Here is an 18,443-nt window from a genome sequence, read left to right as displayed (position 1 = left end):
CCACAGTCCAAAGACATGGAGGTTAGGTTCATGTAACTGACCATAGGTGTGAAGAGTGTAAATGTGTGTCTCTGTACGTTGGCCCTGTGATGCTCTGGAGACGTGTCCAGGCTCCCTTGCAAGTCACATTGGATAAGTGGTGCAGTTTGATAATGGATGGACAAGTCAACTGACACATCAGCTGATTGACACGCTTCAACTGACAGTTTAACTCGTCTCCTCCCAGCTCTGAACTGTCAATTCCACTGCTGTCAACGTGCACTTCTACACTTTACGTATCCCCAGCACTTTTCGTTTATCAGAAATTTCATGTGCTTTCATTTCTTTAACTGATCATTCTTTCGCTTTTTTCTCTCCTTTCAACTGAGAGTTCAATGGTGTTCAGTACATGCACTTTAATTATTTTCAGCTTCTACATAACAACTTATACATCGGCTGATATTCTCTTTTGAACTAACACTTCAATTACCTATCTTACAAGTCTAATTGCTGTTTGTGCTGACAGAGCAACCCCACTTAATTTTAGCAACTTTGATTCATTCCTCTTCAAATGACAACTTCACTGCTTTCTAATTTATTCATTATTTGGTTCAAAACAACACCTCAGACAAGGAAAAAAAAGTTAATTTAAATTCAAATGTATAACACACATGCTGAAGGTACATTCTTTCCTGTTTTTAATTAACATTGTAAAACATCATCTAAACTTAGTTTTCATATCTCACTCAATAATTAACGACTTTCTGTTTCTGTGATATTTACATTGCAAATATTCAACAGAACATTTTTGTCATGTTGTCTCAATCGGCTGGACAGAACTAGTGAAGCTGACAATAACTAAGGTGGTGATAGACAAGTTTGTACAGTTAGTCTATGTAAACAAGAAAGAGTTGAATAAAGTCTGATCTCTTCTGTGTCTGCTTAACACAAATATTAGAACTGAATGAGAACTTGGAAACCATCAAGAACAGAAAAACTAGATACAGAAGGTTGCACTCCACAAGAGAGATGGAGAAACAATTATTTTGTGTTGAAGTAAAGGAGAAAAAGTAAAGGTCAGTGTGCCGTAGGGACACAATCACCATTACAGCTGGAAACAAGCACGTAAACTGACTGAGTTGTAGGGACAATTGCTCCTGGATGAAGTTATTACTCTTTGGCAGAGTTTAGTTGCCTCAAAAGTAGCTTTAACAGGAGCACATTCTGACAGAGACAACATCAGGTATATACAGGTATATACGTCATGTGGTGAGTGGGTTAAGAGCCAAGAAGGTGAAACCCGTTCGTCTTTCAGTACTGTCACAGAGTGGGTCACTGATATAGCTATAGATAAAAAGTAAAGAGAAAAAAAGATAAGGAAAAAAAATATTTCCAGTTTTTCTCTCGGATTCACAATGAAACCACAGACATAACAAATATCACCCTACTAGTCCTTCTAGTGCTTGAGAGTTATTCTGGTTAGAATAACACGAGGAGAGTTGAGGATAGTTTTGTCTCTGAAATGAAGAAAACCAATGAACTTACTAATTTTAAATGTTTTATTAAATATAAAAATAAAACGATCTATACAGCAAAAAACACAGCTACAAAGTGCTTTACATGGTGGAAAAACGATAAAATAATGCACATGTAGGTAACAAAAATGGCGAACCAGAATTTTTTTAACAAAGATATGTTTTACTAAATAATTTAAAGAATTCTTTTAAAAAGTCAATTTTATAAAGTGTATAAAGTTGATACAAGCTGTGGCTGGTGGAGCACCACACGTGGCAATCAGTCAAGTCTATTTTTGCCAAATCTGACCTGAGGCTAGCTCCACAGTAAAGGTCAAGAGGTCTTTCACAGCAAATCATTTGTTTTCACACAAAAATAATCCTTACCAGATGGTGGCAGTAGAGGAAAAGTATTTAAAAACCATCTACCTGAAGCTTGGTGTAACAGGCACCGCACAGCAGGACTGTTGGAAAGAAAGAAAACTGAACAAATTGAATATCTGATGGAACTGAAAGTCTGCTCACGTCAACCGTAACTCTAATTCTGCTCATAAAGAAAGACAGAAAATGAATGACTGCAACTGATTGTGCAGGGTCTTTACTGGCAACCTGCTCATCTTTATGCCAATGGGAGAGTGCTGTGAGTCACACCACTGAAAAAAGTCGTCAATAACTGCGTCGGGTCCACTTCATCTTCCTCTTGAGAGCAGTAGGAGAGAGAGTGAGATTTGAGGTTTGACTCTGGAGGACAGCAGGGAGCATCAGGGAACATCAGGGAACATCACACTGAGGTCACCAACTGAGTGTCTCCAGCTGAAACACCTCAAGCCCAGTGGGAGATGAAAACGAGCAGAGGAGACGCACAAAAGTTGCAGAAGATGATCTATTTATCTATCTATCTATCTATCTATCTATCTATCTATCTATCTATCTATCTATCTATCTATCTATCTATCTATCTATCTATCTATCTATCTATCTATCTATCTATCTATCTATCTATCTATCTATCTATCTATCTATCTTTCTATGGGTGTCTGCATTCCTGGAACAAATGCTGTGTTTACTGCTCATTAAAACAACAAAAGTTTGTTCCGCTGACCCGAGAATTCAGTGATATGCTGTATTAAACTAAATTTGCTGTCACTACCAATAACTACAACTGAAAAGAAAAATGCTTCTCCGCAGTCCCTCAGTCTGAAATGTGGAATGATGCTTACAATTTCTCTTCTGTGCATTAGATGGCACTGTTGTTCTTGTAATGTAATGACTGAACCTGTGGTCAGATCCGGGTGTTCTCAACGCAGCATGAGACCAACACTCATCAGAACTGCTATCAACAAGTTGAAGATGGTTTCCATTTTCACTTAGGACGTGTTGCTTGTTGTGCATTGGTTGTATAATTGAGTTCCAGTGATTGGGCTGAATGTACGTTTCATGTGTAAAATATAATCAACTGCAACAGCCAATCATTTCAGGAGGCACTGCATGATTCTGCAGTGATAGAATCTGACACGTGTTAGAGCATCTCTTTCCATCTGATATCGTCTGACTCCTTTAAGGTCGGCTGCTTTTCTTCCTGTACCTGGAGTTAATATTGCATAAGCTCGGTGTTGTCATTTTAAATGAAGATGCATGATGCTAACACGCTCACATCCTGCAGCCTCCATGTGTTCCCACTCTCCTGAAGGATTATCTTGCATTCCCCTCCTTATTACACACGCTGTAGGTCCCTGGTTTTATGTTTTATGACGAGCGGTGGCTGTAAACACAAAGAGTCTCGACGGTGCCCGTGGATTATTTGTTATTATTATTATTCAGAGAGGAACAGACAGAAACAGACATATTGTGTTTAGAAATATCTATGATGACGAATGAAAGTGTCAACACAACCTCGTTATAGACGATTCAGGAAGAGGAAAAGTATTATTGCGCTGAGTGTTATATGAATATGGTGAACGAAGCATTAGCACATGCTGAATATAAGTTAGAGACAAAACATAGAAATGCATAAAAATCTATTTGATGAACCTTAAGACTACAACACAAAACAAATACAATCCAGCTGTCCAGACAGGTAGAATTATTTGAAAAATTTTGAAGCACAGCAACTGCAGAAACACAGACTTCATTATTTGAAGTCATCTTTTGTTTAGTTGCTTTTTAATATTTTTTGAGATCAGAACAATGGATGTTTTTCTCTTTTCATTCTTTGAAATAAAGAAGATTTAATTATTCGGTGCAGGAGCTTTTTCAACCAAGGTCTTGTGATTTCTACTCCTGACACTCTGCATTAGATTTTGACAGGGACTTTTTGATTAATACATATTTCATTATTGAATATGAGAAAGCTTAAAGAATTGGAATACATTACATAAGGATGTTTTATGTTTTGTGCTAGGAGTCGCCCTCCTGTCCCTGGCATTGAAATAAGATGTCTTCATTCTTAAGAAAATAATAACAATCTTGACATGACATCAAGTAACCTGACATGTTATCTGCTCCCTCCCATAGGGTATAATACTAAAATGGTTGACAATCCACATGTACGTAAACCAAGCATTTGCTCTGTCGACAGATCTATGTTGTAATAAACTGATATATTTAAGTAAGGAGGGGCACATCCAGGGGTGTGGCTATGGGGGCACTGGCCCCAGCTAAAATGTTATTGGCCCCTGTAGTGCCCCTATCCTGTCAGTAGTCTTAAAAAATTGTCACTTACTAACAATACTTTGTTAAGAATTTACAATTTCTACACAATGTGCTTGAACAAGGAACAACTTTCTACAACATAGTCGATGATGTGTGGCTTTGCTCAAAGCCATAAATCTAACGGTAAACAAGTTATGACATAAATGTGCATCTAATTAAACAAGGAATTCTGTAAGGATGTTGGATGTACAGTATAATTGGCCCCTCTGTGTAAACTGTGGCCCCTTTATGGCCTCTGATTTAGGAAAATCCTAGATCCGCCACTGCAAGCAAGGACAACTGAGGCTTATCAAGTACATAATTTTATTCACCACTGGGAGCACCAATTTGAAATTCATCCATTTTTCATCAAACACCTGTGCAAACGATTTAGCTTCATCGTGTGTAAAATAACAGAAACAAGTGTTTTTAATATGTGTTGGTCCAGGCGTGTAAATGCAAGTTCTGTATTACAACCAGCCTGACATCCTCCTGGTGCTGTGTTATGTGAATGATTTCCCCACAAATCTGAATTCGGTTCCAGGTGTACAGTATGAATAGCATGAGGTATTATGCAGGAGAGAGCAAAACACTTCCCTCCCAACCCCTGCAGAGCGAGGTGGCCCGCGCGCCACATCAAAATGGAAAATCTTCTGCACCTGACAGAGCTCGACTGAGAACTGTGTCTCATTATAGGCGACTCATTATCTCCTCTCTGTGTGTGCATTTTGTGTGTGTATGTGTGTTTGCCTATGCATTAGCATGTGCGTGCACGCCTGCGTGATATGACATTTTCCCGTTGAGCCTATACAAGACAGTTATGAAGGCATCATGTTTTCAGCCAAACACACTGTGACCACCGGGGGAGGGGAGGAGGGAAATTTGATAAATTGCCTGTAAAGTGACAGTGAGGACGGAGGTCAGCGTTTTACTAAACGTGACGATCCCCTGACCTTCGCTGCGTGTCCGCTAATATAACACATTTTCACATTCTCCCTGAAAATGTGACAACCTCTCCCTTTCCTCTTCTCCTTCTGAACTTCCCTCCTCTGTGTGTTCACTGGTGTGTTACCCTATCAAGCTCTTGCTGTGCACTGACTCTGCGTTGCCCGAGAAAACATGTTCTCAAACCTCAGTTTTCTGATTTAAATAGGTGGGTATGTGAGTGAGAAAATATCCCGTTCTCTATTGTTGGCTGTGAGGATGATATTAATTAGCATAATTGCAATGACCATGTGGACTGAGATTATTGTGTGGCTGCTGGGCTGTCTGTTCTATTGTAGCTCCTCATAGAGCCTGTGGATTGCTCATTGACTCACCCAGCAGTAGTGTTTCCTAGCAACGCCTCTTGAATGTACTGTACAGTACTTCCCCATCGCATGGGCGCCTTTAATAATCTGCTCTGCTATTTCCATGTAAGCTTTGTTAAAAGATTTATGGTGCATTTGAAACTGTGCTTTACCTCTTCTCCCGTTCTTTCAGTGCATGGCAGTAAACAGGGGCAGATCCAAAGGATAGTTTACAGCTGGGCTTTCCCATGCATGTCTCCCTGTGTGTGTCGGGTGAATTAACACGATGCAGGAATGTAAGGACTCTGGTTCATTCAGTGGAGGGGTAGAAAATGCTGATCAGCGTTGATTGCTCTGAATGAACTGATAGAAGAAATGCTCTGCTGGAAGAACTGCTCTGACCTCAGCTATTTCATTAACCGTGCCGCGCTCCAGATAGACATTTTTAATAAGTGAGGATAATTTCACTGAGGGACCTCAACTGTCATGACGAAGCTGGTGAATGCATGTATCACGGTGTTACACAACACATCCCCACCGCGGCCTCTGTCAGGTGGATTCTGCCTGTGCACTGCTGCACAATTAAACAAACAATTAAACTTAACGGCAAAGGCTACATGAAAAAAAAAAGGAGTGCAATAGAAAGCTGTGAGCTGAGGGCAGTAGGAATTGAGACGGAGAGAGAGGTTATCTGTTTGCAGGTGATGAATCCTGGCATTCCATGTACTGCTCTTGCCTGAGTCCGGCTGTGAAATTTATGGCCCGTATAAAGGCTCCTCATCATGTGGCTGACAGACAGTATATATTCTGCAGGACAGGAGATCATGACTCCTGCTGCCTTGTGAAATTGCGACTGAGATCCCTCTGAATCACCGTGCAGGGATCCGTCTGCGTGTGGGTTGGTATGCAGACCTCAAAGCTTTGGTCTTGGCAAGGAATGGAGTTTTTATATTTTTATTTTTTATTTTCCAACCCCCCTCACCTCACCGTTATCCCCGGGTGATATATCGGCAGCCCGACCACAGTTATTGCCCTGAGTCATCTGTCCGTGCACAAATACATTCTTCAGCAGCATCAGCGACTACATCGTCTAACTCGTACTCAACCCCGGGGTCTGCAGCCCCTGAGCGCGCAGCTGGAGGCCCCTGAACATCTGCCGGCACTGTGTTCACCTGTGCCGCTCATCCACTTGTTTTTGTTTTATTCATCTCTCATATTAAACCTCCCCCTCCCATCATCACAAGCTAACCTCGACCCATGATTGCCGCGTTTAACATCATTGTGTCAGACCTGTAGTTATGTCTTCTTATTCTTTATATCTCTCTCTCTCTCTCTCTCTCTCTCTCTCTCTCTCTCTCTCTCTCTCTCTCTCCTTCTCTCCTTCACCTGTTTCTGTCCAGCGCTTTTCCCTGAGGTGAAGGAGATGTTGTCTCCCATCTGGCTGACTTCACTGCAGACTGACAGTCTGTTGTAGTTGTCTTGTGACTCGCTGCTGCACAGTGTTCTACCTACTGTCTGATCTGCACTGAAATAATAGTTCCTCTTCATGTAACCACTGTAAAACCTGAAAATAAAATCGACTTTGTTATAGTAGAGGCAGAGGCGGATCCAGGGGCGGATCTAGGAAGGTTCTGGCTCCAGCTCAAATAAAAAAGCCATTTTCACATGAACTCTGGAAAATGTGCACGGAATTGGGTTTGGACTTTCTCTGCAGTTTGCCTTTCACACATGAACAATGCAGCAGGAGATTCTCTGCTCAGACATGTTCACAACAACACTGAAATCTCCATAGCTTTCAGGTGAGAGGTGGCACAGCAGGCAGAGGCATGACGTAATGTATTAATTCTGCAGCGGAGATCACACGTTTTTGTTTATGGCACATCGGCATCGGCCCTAATTACCAAAAGATCTCTTGACATCCTCATTGGATTCTTGTACTTGTCTGGCACAGCTTTTTCATCCTGAGGGGGGGCTTTTTTTTTATGGAAATGTCATCCATACACCCACTCGCTTGTGGTGAATCCTGCTGAGGATCTTCTGCTGTGTTCTCACATCGGCTCCTTCGTACATTCTGCGCAGTTTTTAGTTTTAGTCGTGAGGCTCTCACTAAGACATTCTCACAAACAGCCCCTTCCGGATAATGTTCGCAGATTCACCGGAGTTCGGTGCATGTCTGCGAGCAGCTTAATTAGCCCTGTCTTGAAAAAAACAAAACTAGCTACCTACGAACAATACTATTTTCGAAGAATCTCATATCTGCCACTGGCTGGAGGCAGAACAAACCCTTCTTATGTACAGTATAGGTAACACAGACAGGATAACCCACCGACTGTGTCTGAACTGGCCACTTTATTAAGTTAATAAAAGATGTTAAGTGAGTGTGCAGTGCAGTTTTCTCCCCCTATGAATCGACAGTCATCTTACAAGCTTAATCGCTATTTAGCGTCAGTAACTGCAGGGTGGAAATGTGACACTGATATTACCATATTATCCCACTGAGATAAGATTCTCTTCAAATCTGTGTATATATTTAAACACACACACACACACACACACACACACACACACACACACACACACACACACACACACACACACACACACACACACACACACACACACACACACACTGGAACCCTGTGTCTAATGGCTAAACATATGGCTCGAAGCACGAGTAAAATGTTTTCCGTCTATTCTCTAAATGTATTTTTCTTTTAATGCAACAACTGGAATTAGTTTTTTTGTATTTGTCCCATGACTTAAATGAACCCAGTGATAATATATCTTTTGTTCGAGGGTAGATTAAAATTTCAGGTCACAAAATGGCAGGAGATGTCCGGCACTATTTGCAAAGCAACCCGTCAGTGTTTCTTAATTAAGCCATTAGGAGGCACATTTCCTGGACCTGGCCGTGTCTGGTGTTAATGAGGCACCTCCGCGGTCCGCTGTGGTTACTTTCAAGGCCGTGCAGTTCTCTTTGGGCGAGGATAAAATGAGATGAGGAAGCATGAGTCAGCAGTAAGAATTTGAAGCGAGGTGATTAAAGGTAGTAGTGAAGACCCTTTCTGGGAGCAAAAGATTAAGCCGATGCTACTCTCTCATCTTCCTCAAAGCCGGAGCCATTTGATGTGGCCCCTATGGGTTGCTCATCCAGAGCCAACATTGCGCAGCAGCAGATCACAAAAATGAAATTGCACATATTCAAATATGTTTTGATGAGAGTGGCTATCATTAGGCGATCGAAAGATTGGCTTAGAACATCACGGATTGCGTTTGAAATTCCTCCTGCTGAGGATTTGGCAACACAGAGGATTTTATGTGTCCCGAGCCATTTGCAAAAGTAAAAGAATATACTGTAGTTATTTTGACTTGGATGACACAGAGATTAAACATTTGGCCGACAAAAGAAATTAACTGGCAACTAGATGTCATTATTTAAGTCTTTTAACAAAATACCAGTTATTTTCATGGTTCCAGCATCTTATTTATCCTTTCTTAATCTGCAAACTAGATTAACCCTCAGTAGAGCGCATTCCTCCGCCAAGGCCAAGTAGTCCCTTTAAACTGCTTCAAGTTACATACACTTAAGCCCCTTTTTCCACCGATCCAAAAACCCACTAAAACCTTCTAACATCTGGCTTATGGATACAATCAGTATTCACTCCCAGGTCAAATGAGTATATGCTTTAATTGGCTCTGGCTGATCGTCAGTAATGGAAACATGACGCCCGGGTGAACAGGATAATATGAACACGAGGCACCCGCGTATACCCTCTAATTTCACCATTGGCAATCAGTGAAAATGTCACTAAAAGGCACAAACGTCTTGCACTGTTAAAGAAAGTGAAAAAAGAATTCTTGCCTCACCAGCAAAATATAATGAGTTCTGTCCCGACAATCCTTTAACCAGGTTTTGTAGTAATCCGTTCAGTAGTTTTTGAATAATACTGCTAATTAACAAACAACCAAACACAGATGGAAACAAAAAAGCATAGCATTCATTGAGGGTATAGATAAAGACAGACAGGTGACAAACATGTGCCTCCTGACACTGTGTGCCTCTTTTCTACTTCTCCAACAAGATGCTTCTAGCTTTGATAGGATAATATCCTTTAATTTCATTCTGCTGATTGGAAAAAAAACAGCTATTTGAAGAACTTGGACGTCGTGCTGAGGTGGCAAGTAAAATAATCCTGACCTCACCAAGTTTGCTCCAGCTTTCTGTTGATGCAACTTATCTTTAATATGCAGACCTCCACGTGTGACAGGCTTTAAAGGCGTACACAAAAATGTCCTTCTTCTGTAGAAAGCCTTCAGCGTACATAGCGACAGTTCATACCTTATCACATCCCGCTCAGGGACATACGCACAAGCAACTTATGGAGACAGCTTGTTTGTGAAATTGTGTTCGCTGTTTGATTTGTGACCATCAAATGTGTAGTGAGCATCCACAGTGTGCGGTGTAGTACAGTGCAGTATGTGTGTGGGTGTACAGTATGTGTTGATGTGCATGTTTTATATTTTATGATTGTATGTATGAGCGAACGTGCCTGAAAGGACCATCGCACATATGTCCCTCATATATAACTCAGGGGGATAATCATATTAGAGTGAGTCACACTTGACCTGCCTCGCCGAGGATTTAAATAGATCATAAATACAGTTGCAGTGTGGGGAAATTACTGACATGCTACCGACATGTCACATCTGATAATGTGCCGCTTGTACAGCACGGTGCTGCAAATTGTAATGGCCTTTAATTTATGTAATGTATTTTAGAAGGGCAATTATTCATAGTCATTGTCAATTCTGAGGGCGATGGAGCAAATGATACAAGGGTGTTTTTGAAGGCTCTCATTCAGCCAAGGTTTCCCTCCTTTAATGCTCTCGCTGATTTTACTGATGTAGAGCCGGGGCATTGTGCGATACGTAGATGAAGCCATTAGCACAGATACATTAAACATGAGCCATGAGCTGGGCACTGGAATAAGAGGGAACAGATGGTAAGCATATTTTGAGCTGAGCCAGAATGAATAATTCGCCCAACTGATGCCACAGCAACGCCAGCAACAGCTTTTTTGGAAACTTCCAGCTTGTTGTGAGTGAAGTTTGGATTTGTACATCTTTTTCTGTCTCAATGTCAAAAACCTTGGATCAACACATTTAGAGAGATTTTTTTTTTTCAAATATTGAAAAAAAACAAAACCATGTAAAACCTGTGAGAATGGTATAAGAGACCACTGCAAGAATCCCAACACCCACAAGCCCGTCTTTTGATGTATTCCCTCTGGTTTTGCGGTCCCCTCACTGTGCTGATCTTTGGTTCACCTTTGTAAACAAGCTGTTGCTGTGTGTGACATTCTGCCTTTACAGCAGCTTAGCTCTCCAGGTTCAGACGGTGGATGTTTGTCCTTCAGGGGACAGTTGCCCTCAAACCTACCTGTCAGTTTAAATAAGAGGTGGCAGAGCATTTTGCAGTAGTTCTCCTGAAAGCGCTCAGGGATTAATCCATTTCAAAAAGAGTCATATGCCTTAATAGATTTTTTTCTGCCAAGTGAGGTAAATCATTTAATCATTTAAAAATCCCTGATACATTTTTAACCAATGCTTGGATGATTCATTTCTTCATGGAGTTGAAGAGTCGGTGACTTGGTCAAGCTTTCAAAGCCTATTACGTCAGATTGTTTCCCCATCAGCTCACATGTTGAGAGAAGCTCTTGGTTTTTTTCAGTCCACTGTTCACAGACTGTGAACCAGATTTGACTGTTATTGGTTCATCGAATAGGTGTTTTTAACACATATCTGTCCTATATACAGGGGTGAATCCAGGGGTGGGGCAGGGGGGACTGGAATCTGAAATCTTATTGGGGTCTTTTTTAAATAAAATTGTCACTAACTGACTAAAAAATTCTAAGCTGTTGTTAAGTACACAATGTGCTTGAACGAGAAACACCTTTTAAAGTATATTCAATGATGTGTGGATTTACTCAAAGCTAATAGTAAACAAGGAATTACTTAAATGTGGACCTGAATTAGATATCTGTGTAAATTGTGGCTCCTTAATGGCCCCTGATTTAGAGAAAACCTAGATCTGTCACTACCCCCACATATTATCTAACAAGTAGGTTCAGTAGCCTGTAACTTGTAACATCTAGTTAGCAACTTCTGGTTTCTGTTTCTAATTTGACCAATCACGTTTCAGCAGGCTTTGGTTGCTGTTAATAGAGACTAGCCAAAATGTCGTCTGGACCTGAAACTGCTAGAAAAGCGTTTTGCTGTTTGTGTGCTGTGTGGAGAAACGTTCGACTCCTGTTGTAAAAGAAGCTAGTCGGACTGTAAACAGTGTTTGGCGAACAAAAGACTTGGCCAGGTTATCCGCTGTGTACATCCGACGCCCCCAAGTATTGGCTGTTAAAAGTAGAGGCTTATTTGTCGATAGTCGATGGGCTCCGAGATTGAGGGGGCAGTTATCACCCATTTATTTCAGTGAGCCAATATTGTTGGACACCAGTTTGCTCATGTGAATGCCACCAACAAAAAAACTAAATGTGGTGCTTACGGTGCTTTTTTGGCCAGGACACAAAGTAAGTGTGTTGTTAGCTATTTAATATTTGTTTATTAGCTATTATAGTTGCAAAGTTGCATTGCACATGAAAACTTTTTAGTTATTGGCCGCGGCAAACCCCAACTCCTTCTAACAGTTCAGGTCCTATTGTGTTTGAGCAGTATAATGTTCATTTTTTTCCTCCCTCTCAATGATGATGTGTTTTGACATTTGATGATATGGCAGCCCCACCAAACCACCATGGTCATTACTCCTGCAGCGTGGGAATATTTTTTAGCAGTAAAGTTTTGTTTGACTGCATTATGCATTACAGTTGCTGAATGATTTATTCCGTCTGACAAGTAGCCCATAATTGAATGTACCCTTCAAACGCAATGCTGTGAAAGCTAACACACTCGCCCAGATTCGGCTTCATTGCCTCCAGGAAGCCTACTTCCCATTCTACCCCAATTAAGATTATTTCTCCGCGATATAACTCTCAGTCTAGCTCTCTAATAACGGTGAAGATGGAGAGAAAGGAAAGAGGGGTCAAGTGTAAGTTTGAGCAAACCAATTATCGGGTGTTTTTTTTTTATGCAGCAACACTCCTCATAAGAGTTTTTGTTTTTTAATAGATGAGCCGGTAAAGTGAGCTGCCTGGAAAGTGAGCTTTAACACATCTGTATGCATGGAGATCTCCAGCTCCTCTGACTCAACAACAATGAGGCTTTTTTAATCAGGGATCTGTTTCACTAATACAGCAGCGTTAAAGTTAAATGAAAACACGTTCCCACCGCTGAATTATCCTGTGTTCTGAGGACACGCCTCACACCAGCAGGGACCTGGTGCCAAGAGTCACATTACCTTTCTCAGCATGTCTTTATCTTCATTATCCCATCCCCTGTCACCTATCGATCTCTCACCAGACCTTCAAAAAGCAACAGCGGGGAAAGAAAATTGAGCTCCTTTGTGCTCGCATGACCCCGACGAACGAGGGAAGACAGAGAGGGGAAAGAAAACAGCGCTTCATTCTGCAACATTTAGTCCAATCAGCTCCCTGAGGCTGAACGCCGATGGGAGGCTTGGCTCCCGTTGTGAAGGAAAGTGGAGACTGTGAGCGTGCTCTATTTTTCTATAGCATAAAAAATGCATGCGATGTGGGTGAAGTGCATTATGAATTACATGCAGGGGAACGTTCTTACTAATCCATATAGGATGTACGCACATGGATGTTCAGCATCAGGATCTACCGACGGATTGGCATCTGAATCATGAGCCATCCAGATGTTTTCAAATTCAACTGAGGAAACATAAACCAGATTTTAATGTCAGATACATTCTTGGTAATTGCAGAACAGATTCTTGTGTTTTCCTGAGAGTAACATATTGTAGCACAGTGATACCTAACAGCATGTAAGCTTATGGTGTATTTAATTATGCAATAACTAAGTAGGTGAGAGAGATAGAGGTATTTCTTTGGTAGCGTTTAAACATCTGACCACCAGGGGAAGAGCCCAACGCTGTTTACAACCACGCTAACAAATGGAACACAGTGTAGACCTCTGAAATATTCATCTCTCTGCCGACAGAGCAGACACTGACAGCGAAAAGACAATGATAGAGCGAATGACCAACAGCAGGACGGAGACTTTGCCCAGCCAAGTGGAACCACCCCGAAATCTCCCGTGGATTTTTTTCCTCCTGCTGCTGAAAATGTAGAGCGAAACCTACAGACTCCTTCTTATAGAAAAAGAACACATGCAGTTAAATGTAAATCTACAGCTAAATGAAAACATGTTAAGTCCTGGCAACATGCGGATGCAATGCATTCTGGTTGCAGTTGCTAGGTAACAAGTGCTTAAGGGGAAACCCTTGTTATGAAGTATTTAAAACATGTAATTAATTGCTATTTTACAGATAGAAGTATTTGAACACTAATCTTAAATACTGATCACATCAGCAACTGTTAATGTCTATTGGACCTTTTTTCATCACATAGTTTGGATAAAAGGGAAAAAAGCATCACCCGCAAATTACCTTAATGGATTTGTTTTTCTCTCTATTCGCAGTAAATCTGTGTAAATCGTCGTATGAGACAATACGAGGGTTGTGTGCGAAATCAAAAAGCCTTCGTGTACTGTATGTCATGCTTGCAGAGGAACAGAGCGCGGTTCTGTCTCCGCAGCCACGGAGCCGAGGTTGCAGCCGAGCATCCGCCACCCTCGTCTGAACAGGCCTATTCTTAGCAGGCACGGATTGGGCGAGAGCACTTGTTTTATTTCAGTCCTACTGGCTCTGCCTGAAGCACCACAATTATTTGGTGCCCTTCGAGTATGAAGAGTCATTTTGCTCAACATCCACCACATGGATGAACAAAAGGTGGTGGGATTTATGAAGGTTCACTGCAGCTTGCAGAAACATTCCTCGTGGCCGTGCACAAGCCTGGTATGTTTTCTTTTTTGCTCATTCTGCAATATCACTTCAATGACTTAATGACGGGGTAATTTGTCAAGACTACAATTTTTGTGTTTCAATCATTTTCACACATCAAAATCTTGCTTGTTTGAAGACACAAAGCAGTAATAACGCACCACATGCACGAGGATTTAAATTAAACCATTTATCATTCTTCTGTGCCAAATTACTATACTAATGACTTTCAGATCATTTTCTGCTGAGGCTCGCATCCACTGAATGACATGCGTTGGCTTCCCATGGCTGGAAAGATGAAGACGTGCTCTCGAAGCAGTTTCTTTTCTGGCAAAGGAGGTAAACAGCCGCTGCCTGATCTCAAAGCAAACGTGAAATAGGGAGCAGATAAAGCGTCGGCCAGAGGTTTTCTACACAGAAATGTGATGTGTCCTCCTCAGCCTCTTTTTCCTCTGCACTGTCGGTGACTAAAGCAGAGATGGATTTTGACTCAGGTGCAAACTGAGCTTTTTTGTGGACGCCCACACCGGCCTGTTATCGTACAAATACAATACACCAGAGACAAGGCATCTGTTGTGGCCGTGTGTGTGTGTGTGTGTGTGTGTGTGTGTGTGTGTGTGTGTGGTGTGTGTGTGTGGGGATATGCAGGGCTGTGTCTGTGGATGGATTTTTTGCATAATTTGTCCTTTCCACCTTTTCTTTTCCCGTATATAAAGCAAACTTCTATCAATACACTGTAGAGAATATAAATACACCAAGCAGGGGTGGTCTGATTTCCAATGCGAACCTCAGAGTGCAGAACACAGTGCAGCGTGCCGTCTCGACAGCGGCAAAGCATTAGGCTGTTGCAGCTGTTTCCACCCTGAATCATCAAACCTATTTGTATTGCCAGGATAAGAGCTCAGGGATGAAGAGGGAAAGTGTAAATGTAAAACAAGTCATGACAGGATCTGACAAGAGACAGAAATATCCTCTCTCCCCTCTGGTGTTCTCTTTTACATTCTCCCAACCATTTTAATCTCCCCCTTAATACCATCCCTTCCAGACTCAACTTTGATCACTGTCATTTCGCAAACTTACAGGATTGGAAGGATTGAGATAAATGCATTATTCATCCCACTCACCAATTTGGGTCTCCTCTGCCGCCTGTAATGCACTTCTCTCATCTCCCTGTCAGTTTTGTCTTTTGTTCACTTCGCTCTGTCGTAGGACGGCACAGATCTTCGGGGATCTGAAATGGACTACGGAGTTTAAAAGGAAAATGTCACAAGTTCACTTAAATTTGCTTCATAAAAACCTAAATAAATAATATTGCTATAATTTGCTATCTGAATATGTTAAAATGGACCAGGTTCATATATTTCTCTTTAACATGTCGTGGGTACGTTTGTGCGTTCTCTCCATGTCTGCGTGGGTTTTCTCCCGCATTTCAAGAACATGCAGATGGGGGTTAATTGGAGACTCCAAATTGTCCATGGGTGTGAATGTGAGTGTAAATGGTTGTTGGTCTATTAAGCTGGTGACCTGTCTCAAAGGATAAGCAAGGACCACGCCCTAACTATGTGTGATTTAAAGGTTTGAATGTAAATGATGTATTGGATGTTGAGGAGAAATGAATGGATGTTGAGTGAAGGGGTTGAAGTGAAGATGCGTCTCATAGGCTGATCTGAGAGGGTTCACTGGTGACCGGGCAGAGGGAGAGTCAGTGTCAGGGAAGGGAAACGGTTTGGGATGAGATAAGTAGGATGGATGGATGGATGAGACTCATGGGTAAGTGCTTAATTTAAGTACTTCAATGTATACTTAGAATTCCGTTCATTTCCTTCTCACTTGCAGTGACCGTCTCTGCTCAGCATCAGAAGGCATGTTGAACAACAAGCAGTGGTACCACCCGCGTATTTGAGAATGATCAAATCATGACCGCCTTGAGCCACAGTGAACACTTAGCTTCCCAGCACGACCTGCACCTCGGTAAATCAAACCCAGGGCTCATGACACAGGAGCTTCTGCAGCAGTATTGGATTGGAAAATCACGATAGAGGCCCTGAAATCTGATTTACTCTCTCGTCAACTGGACTAAAGACTAATCTGAAGATTGCAGGAGACCACACCCAGTGACACACTCTGACAGTCAGTCCAACATGGTGATATCTAAATGCAACTAATGTATAATATAAATCTGCTGGATTTTGATAGTTGATGAAAACAGTGATAAGAGGATGTGTCTGAGGGAAGGGGAATAAAAACACAGCTTCATCAATACTTATAGGAATTAACATGAAGAACTGTAATCCATATGTAACCCCCTTGGATTTTTAAATGTCCTTTTTATGGACTTTTACATCTTTTCCTCGTCTTCTCTTTTTAATTCAAACTTGTGTTCGTTTAATTCATTATTTTGTGATTTTAAGTGGGCTTTTGAATATTAATAGTGAACCTTCTGTTTTATAAAATGACTAATCATTTTTCTTTCGGATTCAGTCAACACAAGTCTCTGTTATCTCCTTGGTCACACAGAACTGCCCTTGCACCCAATGCGACCAAAAGAATGATGTCACAGTGAAGATGACCTTTGACCTTTTAGTTATTAGATGTCATCACTTCATCTTTTCATTTTATTTAGACATTTGTAACAGTTGGTATATGAGTTCTTGAGTTAAGGCCAGACCACCAAAATGTAGCCAGTTCCACCTTGAGTCCGAGATCCCTCAAGGCGTTGCTGATATATCGCGTTCCAAAAAGGACGAACAGACAAAAAGATGAACGACCTGAAAACAATTCCTCAAGCTGCGGCTGCTGTGGAGGTGTTAAAAATGTTTTCCACCTCATTAGTTAGCTAGTCGAGTTTTTCATTCACGAACAGTTGATGATGATGAAAATGGGGGCAGATTCTTAGTAATTATAAGTCCATGATTTCAGGCAAGGGTAAAGTTACCTGAAAGTAGAGAAGCTAGCTGAAAGCAACAAACATCACCAACAGGTTTTATCAGCTGTAGATAGCTCTAACTTATTAAAACACAAGCTATGTATCATTAGCTTCAAGAACACGGTGTCTCTGGCTCATATAGAACACTTTCAAATGTTCTTCTACAATCTTGTACCATAACTTAAATATGTTCCTGATGGATACACAATGTCAAACTAAAAGACAAGACCAAAGGTGTCGGTGAACTCAGGAAATACTTCTCTCACAGTTGAACTGTATCGCTTCGTGTCAAATGATGTTGCATGCACTGTTCTCTGTAACTTTCTGAAACTGACAGTCTGATATATGCACCCACTTCATGCCAAGATTGACCAATGGTGCCACAGTGAGAAAGCAAGCGTGCCCTGAATTTATTTTCTGTCTTGCTCTCTTGCTCTTTGCATTCCTTACACAACCTCCTCTGCCACCTTTCATGTGTCAAACCAAGAGGAACAATACAAAGGCCTTCAAGGAGAGACTGTCTTAAAGTGGGCACTATTATCTCCGTGTATAAACTATTATGGCTGCTCACCCACCTCTCTGAGGTCTCACTTTACAGCCTGCAGTCGAGTGGGGCTGCGTGAAAAAACGCTTTGTCTTTTTAACGTAGTAGGATGACAGGTTGTACAAACTAGTTTTTCCAGGATAACTCAACCTTATAGCTGCATATCAATGTCAAAAAAAAGACTAGAGGAGATATATGTATGTATGTGAGTAGGCTAATGTCCGAATCAGGACCTTTTCTTGACCGCTTCCTGCGAACCCCCGAGTGAGCTCACATGAGAATACAGCTTAAAAATGTCTGGACAATTTAAAGCAAACCAGTGGGCCAGATGATGGCGCTTTTTAACATGTGATGGACGCGAAACTTTATATTAAAGTATATATCTCAATATGAAAAAGAGGTGTCATATATGTCAAAGATGCCATTGGAGATGTCAACGTGGTAAGACAAGAGATTAGAGGGTTTTAACGATAAGGGCTGTGTTGATGTGCTGTGAACAAAAAGACGTGATTTCCACAGCATAGTT

Source organism: Hippoglossus stenolepis, chromosome 13 (genome assembly GCF_022539355.2).
Source record: "Hippoglossus stenolepis isolate QCI-W04-F060 chromosome 13, HSTE1.2, whole genome shotgun sequence".
Classification (NCBI taxonomy): Eukaryota; Metazoa; Chordata; class Actinopteri; order Pleuronectiformes; family Pleuronectidae; genus Hippoglossus; species Hippoglossus stenolepis.
The sequence above is the reverse complement of the archived record's forward strand: the minus strand, read 5'-3'. Positions refer to the sequence as shown.